The 7,135-nt window shown below is 41.0% G+C and overlaps 1 long non-coding RNA gene across 1 annotated transcript; it reads left to right on the top strand.

Moving 5' to 3' along the window:
* Positions 1-2,328: 2,328 nt before the first annotated feature.
* Positions 2,329-6,412, top strand: LOC118004297. The gene is made up of 3 exons (XR_004677529.1): positions 2,329-2,420; positions 3,436-3,581; positions 6,204-6,412. It is a non-coding gene; the product is annotated as an uncharacterized LOC118004297 (long non-coding RNA).
* The last annotated feature ends 723 nt before the right edge of the window (positions 6,413-7,135 follow it).

The raw sequence follows: 7,135 nt of genomic DNA, 5'->3' as shown, positions 1-7,135 counted from the left end.
CCTGTCTCACAACCGGGCCATGCTGGCACCTGGGGTGGGGCAGAAACAAGGCAAGGTTGACGGGTACTGTTTGACAAGTGACAGTAACATACTCACAAACCTTGCTTCCAGAGTGTGGCTTCTGAGCAAGGCCAAGGGTATGATATTATCTATCATAAGGAGATTTTCCATTTCCCATGTCGAGCCCTGCCAGGCGGTTAAAGGACATAGAGAACACGCCGACAGCTTGCTGTGTTCCTGACCCCATTATGCAGCCAGTGGACCAAATGTGCCTCCTCTGAAAATAAACAGTTATTCATCAACTTGTCTCTCACTAGCATGGTGTAATTATCTTCCCAAAGTTATGAATGGGATGATAGGTTCCCAACAAAAAGAGCATGATGGAAAGATGGGTTTCGGCAGCATCAGTTTGTCCCTGGGCCTGACTCTCCCTGGGCTGCTTCTGCCGCTGATCACACACGTCTCAAGCCGGCCAGCTTTGTGAAGTGCATCAGAGAGGGAGGGGCCCTTCTTGGGGACAGTCAGAGCTCTCCGGTGCCCCAAGGGGTTTTGTGTCGCACGGAGCGGGGGGTGGAGGGGTGGCTATGGTTTGGGAAGGAGTTATGATAGACCCTGGCTTTCTGACTTAATACTAAATAATAGCACCTCAAATCCCAGTACTATTTCTTTTTTTTTTTTTAAGATTTATTTTAGAGGGAGAGAGAAAGGGGGCAGGAGGAGGGTCATAGGGAGAGGGAGGAGGAGACTCTCCACTGAGCGCAGAGCCCAACTCAGGGCTTGATCCCACAACCCTGAGATCATGACCTGAGGTAAAATCAAGAGTTAGATGCTTAACCGGCTGAGCCACCCAGGTGACCCTCCCAGTATTGTTTCTAACAAATATCATCACCATCCTCCCAGTAGCCAAGCTAGAAAATGTAAATCACCTTGGACTGTTTCCTGATCTGTTATCACCATACCTAACCAATTTCGAATTGCTATAGTCACTGTTGTTATCTTGTGTCTTAATGTTGATCTCCTCCTATCTTCTACTCTTGATGCCTACTTGTAACATACATTCAAATGGGCATGGAATGGTTTTTTTAAATTGCAGTGGAGAGGGGGTGAGAATTCCATTGTGATTATATGGCACCAGAATTAACCAGAGATTTAAATTTGTGTAGAGCAATGGCAAACAAAGTGATTATGGAGGAAAATAAAGTGGTAGCTATGAGCAGACACTCTTGGCTGTGAGCAGACACAACCGCTCTTCAGAAGGAGGGGTTGGCACCAGAAAGTAACAGAGGTGCTTTATGGTTTGGAATCCTGTGTGTTCTAGGGATGTATTAGAGACCTTTAATGAATTAATGATACCAGCACCTGCTGCAAACTAGTGGCAACTCTGCAGAGAGCAATGGAGAGGCTCCCAGGATCTGAGAAGTGCTTTTCTCTTCCCTTTTCTTTGATCAAACATTGGATTTATGAATATACTCACCCCACCCTGCCCCAATTAGAGTAGACTTGTTAGCCTTGATTAGAAGGTTTAATATCTATGATATATTTTCTGTGTTAACTAACTTCCTCTCCATGACCTTGTATTTAAACTACTTGCAAAGAACAGGGAAGACACAATTCTATTTCATATGACAAGTATTCCCAAATCTGTAGGTTTCGGAAGTGCCACTCCAGACAAGTTTTCCTTGGGGAGGTTGCCTCAAAGTCTTGGGGAAGGGGGTGCTCACCTGTATATGCTACCATCCTGTCTCCTGTCCGCTGTCCTCATCTTCACTCTGCCCACCCCCTAATCCATCCTCAGCAGAGTCATCTTTTTAAAGGACACACCTGAGCAAGCCAGTCACTGGGAGGATTTCCCCCACTGCCTACAAATCAAACTCTTAAATAAGGTGTTGAAGTCTCTTCCTTTGAGCTGGCTCCCGCAAGCTTGCCGGCCCCATCTCTGACTGTGCCCTTTCTGGCCTCCCTGAAGGTTCAGATACCTCTGGAGTTCAGGCACCGGACCTCCATGATGCAGACTGTTCAGATGACTTCTCCACACCAAACAAACCATATGCGCTTTTGTATTTGTGCTATTACACAGCTCCCTTTATTTGAAATGTTCTTGTCTCTAGTCTCCACCTACTAAAACCCTAGTTCACTTTCAAGGTCAAATCCTATCTTCTCCATGAGAATTTCCCACATGCTTTCAGCCAGTACCACACAGGACACTGCCACTGTCTTTGTTTAGACACCAGTTCATTCTGACCTCTGTTATGTTAGTTTGATCATGTGTTTGCTCATTCCATAAATATTTACTATTGACCTTCTATGTCTCAGGCTTTGCATCAGGCACAGGAGATAAAATGGAGAGCAAGATCGAAATTAGACACTCTTCCAAACAGCATGGCATGATGAGGACCACTGCTCCTGGATCCTAATAGCAGGTACTGTGGGATGAACCAGGGAGTTCCTGGGCAGTGTGACTTGGGGAAGAATAGGTAGAGGTCAGTCTAGCTATCTCGCCTTGGTTTCACTAAATGGGGTGTGAGACTTGATGGGAAAACTGAATTGCTTGGGACAATAGAGGGAATATTTGGTGCCTTGACGAAAAAGAGGGCAGAAGAAGGAAAATCCTCAGAAAGTAGTTCTTTCTCTAAAGGGAAGAGGCTATACAGAAAAATTAAAATATGGAATAATAAAATAAATAAATAAATAAATAAAATTAAATTAAAATATGGAATTAAATTAGATCATCCATGGAAAGTATTCAGCTCCATTCCTAAAACATACTAAGAATCAATAGAATTTAGTTGCCTAAAATTTTAGTTATTTCTCTATCCCTTCCTCTGAACCTCTATGAAATCTTCATTCTCATCAAGATTGTTTGTCAGTCCTCTGGAGCTGGACGTGTTAGGGGAAGGGAGGATTTCAGGAGAATGGGACAAACTAAGTCTGGCCTCAGGGTGGGCTTTGGGGAAAAAATCAAAGGCTGCTCAGAGAGAACCAGTCACATTTGGGGCATATACCATTTATTGTAATGGCCCACGAACTGGGCCAAGAGCTTGATATACATTATTTCACCTCATCCTCAAAACACCCTGTGATGTAGGTACTATTATCATGCCCATTTTAAAGATGAGGAAACCGAGGCACCAAGAACACAAATGATTTGCTCCAAGTCATACAGGTAATAAGTGGGTGGAGCTGGTTCAAATCCCAAATCTCCAAAGCTCACCCACTCTACTACTTTGCCCCACGGTTCCTCCACTAACCACAAGCCCCTTGAGGGCAGGAAAAGACAGTGTCGAGAGGAGGCATGGCCTCGGACATTATCCTCATTCTATAAATACGAGAATTAAGACTCTGGAAGTCAATTAACGTAACCCGTATGTTTTGAAATTAGTTTAGCACTACAACTTTTATCTTCTGACTCCTACTCAAGTGCTCTTTCCATTATAGGAGGCTGACTTTTCTGTGAGAACAATTCGCATGTCATGCATGATTGCTGTTTCCACTCCTAAGTTGATAGGATCACCAAGTCCCAGCCAGGATTAGAGTCTTCTTCGATTTATGGCTTATTCTTTTCTGGTCTGGGTTATTCAAAGGTCAGTTGGACTAATGGATGAAGACTGCTTTGCAGTCTATGTTCAATTTAAAATGCGTGATGCCTGTCAGACTTACTATTTTTTGAAAGAGAGCTCTCATTGGAGCAGAGATGCTATTTTAGAGATGATTCTGTGATTGGTTTTAGAGAGTAGATCAGATACGATTCAGAAAGATAGTGTTGAAATTCATGACATGTGAAAAAATGGGACCTAAATTCTCAAATGAACTCCTAATAAAAACAAAAAGATTCTCTGAAATAGTCCACAGTCTTTTGAGGCTATTAAGAAAGTGCCCAGCCAGGACTGAAAAGTGCATTAATGGTTATTTCTTTATGGCAATTGAATTATAGCATCAATCTCCACCTAGCTTGAATCACACTGAAAGAGGTTATTTTAAAAATTAGATACAAGTGTTCTGGTTTAAAAGGTGGCTGGCTAGTAACCCTTGACCCAACCTCTTCCAACCTCCCAATAAAAGTCTATGAAGAAAGAGAAAATGTCAAAAATGCATTTAAAAACCTTCAGACTAGCGCTGACAAACTGCTAGAATCTGGTACTAATTAACACCAACTTGAACGCCAATGGGATCAGCTTGAGAATGTAGCTTCTGTCCTACCCTTGCTCTGATACTAAAAACAAAGTAAGCCAGCTAGGCCAAAAACAGTAAGAATAATAATAGTATTTACACTGTTGAAAGGTAAAAAGGCATGTTAAAATTTTTTAAAGTTTATTTTAGCTAAAGCCAGTTTGAATCAGGAAATGCCAAACTGGAACTGGTCTGGAGCACTCCATGGTCAGGAGCTCTGGGCAGGACTTCTCAGAGAAGAGGCAGAAGCAAAACAAGGAAATTATTTGATTAGCTGTAGCTTAAGCAGTTGCATTATTTGGGAAAGTCTAGTTGGCTGTTTGTGATCGGTTGTTCTTCTTACCCTTGAGGCGTTTACAGGAATTGGCTCTGGCTTAGGTTTTGGATTGCTTACTAGGCTACTCATGGCCTTAGAGCCACCTCAGTCCGATGGTCTCCTTGTTTGATTCCTTCAACAACACTTACTGAGTGCTGCCTATGTGTGAAGTAGTGCTCTAAGCATTTTGCATGAATTACATCGTCCAACCCTCTCAACCACCCTATCAAGTAAGGACTATTATTTCTCCCATTTTACAGATGAGGAAACTAAGGCACAACGAGGCTAAGTGTCTTGTTCGGGGCCACAAAGCTACTAAGTAATTGAGCCAAGCTTAAAATCTACATGTTTTATCTAGTCCCTCTTTCATTTTGTGTCTAGTTCAGAAAGACAAGGTCTTTATATCAGCAGTCCAGGCAGCCATAACTCCACAATGTCCAGTGATAACAAAGTGTATTGTCGTGAAACGTAAGTGCCAAATTGCAAAGCATCAAACCAGATAAAGAAAAAAAAATGGTTACAAACATAAGAAGAAACTGATAGTTTTACAATTATCTGGGTGATTTCTGTAGACAAATTAGGAGCAAAAAATAAAACTCCACAAAACTGGGTTTATAGAGAATTTGAACAATACATACATATTATATAATATTATAAACCAAATTATCCCTTTTATTAAAATGCTTGAGAAATATTTACAAAAACAGACCTTACAATCAAAGAAAGACAATTATCATATGATCTCACTGATACGTGGAATTTAAGAAACAAAACAGAGGATCATAGGAGAAGAGAGGAAAAAAATGAAACAAGACGAAACCAGAGAGGGAGAGAAGCCATAAGAGACTCTTAATCATAGAAAACAAACCGAAGGTTGCTGGGGGGGTTGGGGGTAGGGGGATGGGGCAACTGGGTGATGGACATTGGGAAGGGTATGTGTTGTAATAAGCACTGGGTATTATATAAGACTGATGAATCACAGACCTGTAGCCCTGAAACAAAGAATACATTATATGTTAATTAATTTAAATTAACAAGGGGGAAAAAAACCAGACCTTATACTAGACCACAAAGGACAGTTCAATAAATCTCAAAAAAGTAGAGTACGTTCTCTGTCTAAAATAAAGTAAATCTAGAAATCAAGAAAGTTCAGGGGTAAGGCCCTCCATCTCATGGAAATGAAAAATGCTCTTCTAAAAAACTATCATTAAGAGAGGAAATCAGTGGCACAATTGAAGATTATTTAGAAAATTGCAGTAAGAATATAGTACATCAAAACTCATGGGATATTGTCAAAGCTATCCTCATAGGAAAATTCATAGCATAAAGTGATTTCATTATTTAACAACAAAATAAAGCAAATAAACTTTCTTCTTGAACTCAATAACTTTATAAAATAAACAGCAAGGTAAATACGAGGCAGAACAAACACTGTGCAATTGATAGATTCAGAGACTGTAGAATGGTTTTCTTCGTGTTCCAGTCCGAGGCTCATTTTTTGTCATCTTCTTCCATAGAAGCTGCAAAGTAAAATAACTAACTTCCTGGGGTCCCCTGTAGTTAGAAGTGGTCATGTGAAAAAAGTCTTATCCCTGAGATATCAGTGGAGGATGATTGACGGGGCTTCTGGGACCCACTCTTGCTTTAATGGTCAAAGGGGTACAGACAGAGATGATTTAGTGTTTCCCCCCTTCCCCAACCACATTTTCTATCTTGACAGTGCTTCTGATATCTGAGGTCATAATAACCATCTTGTGACCAGAAAGCCACCAACATGAGGAGAAAAGCCAAAGGGTTGGGGATGGTGAATCTGAAGAACAGAATGAGACTAGATCCCAGAGACCCTGGTGAGTAGCTGAACAACGCCAGCAACCACCCACTCTGAACTCATGATTATGTTAGAAAAATAAATATTTATTTGAAGCTACAGTTAGTTTTATTTTGTGATGCAAGCAGCCAAATACACTTCTAACTTATATGGTATACAAATCAAAGAGCTGATTCTGAAAATAAAAATAAAACTTCTGGCAAATCTAAGTTTTAAAAAGAGTGACAAGAAAATAAATAAGATTAAGATTTATACCAGTGTATCATAGAGAGAGAATTTTACAATTTTAAGAGGACATCAGGCCAATGACATCAGCAATCTCAAAATGGATCTTTTGCTATAGAAAGGAGAAATGAAAAAGAATCATTGTATATTGGGGGTTTTTTATTGCCTTCTAATTATTTGTCAGGAGTTGGCCAGGAAAATGAAACACTCTGGGTATTTTGAGGAGAATGTGATTTAGGACAGGAAACCATATGCTTAAAAAACTATTGGAAAAACAAAAACACACAAAACCACTGGAAGAGGCAGAGAACCAAAGGCTAGGAGAGATGGCCGATAGCACTCAGGTTCTTGTTGGCTTTTAGAGAATCAATAAGTTGCTACTGTCTCCCCATTCTGCAACTGCAGGAAACCAACCCCTGCCAATGGTCACAGTTGCCTTCCCCACCAAGTGGGTATCTCTGGCGGGAAGGGCCCTGAGGCCACTGTGCTGCAGGAGGAGAAATAACAGCATATGTTTCCTTCTGCCTTTTAAATCTCATAGTGAGTGCCTCTCATTAATAGACTGTGAGTCAGAACCCTGCCTGCAAAGGATTTGGGGA

This window comes from Mirounga leonina, unplaced genomic scaffold, assembly GCF_011800145.1.
Source record: "Mirounga leonina isolate KUSES-001 unplaced genomic scaffold, KU_Mleo_1.0 Mir_92, whole genome shotgun sequence".
In the NCBI taxonomy this organism is placed as follows: domain Eukaryota; kingdom Metazoa; phylum Chordata; class Mammalia; order Carnivora; family Phocidae; genus Mirounga; species Mirounga leonina.
This window is presented reverse-complemented; position numbering and strand designations above follow the sequence as displayed.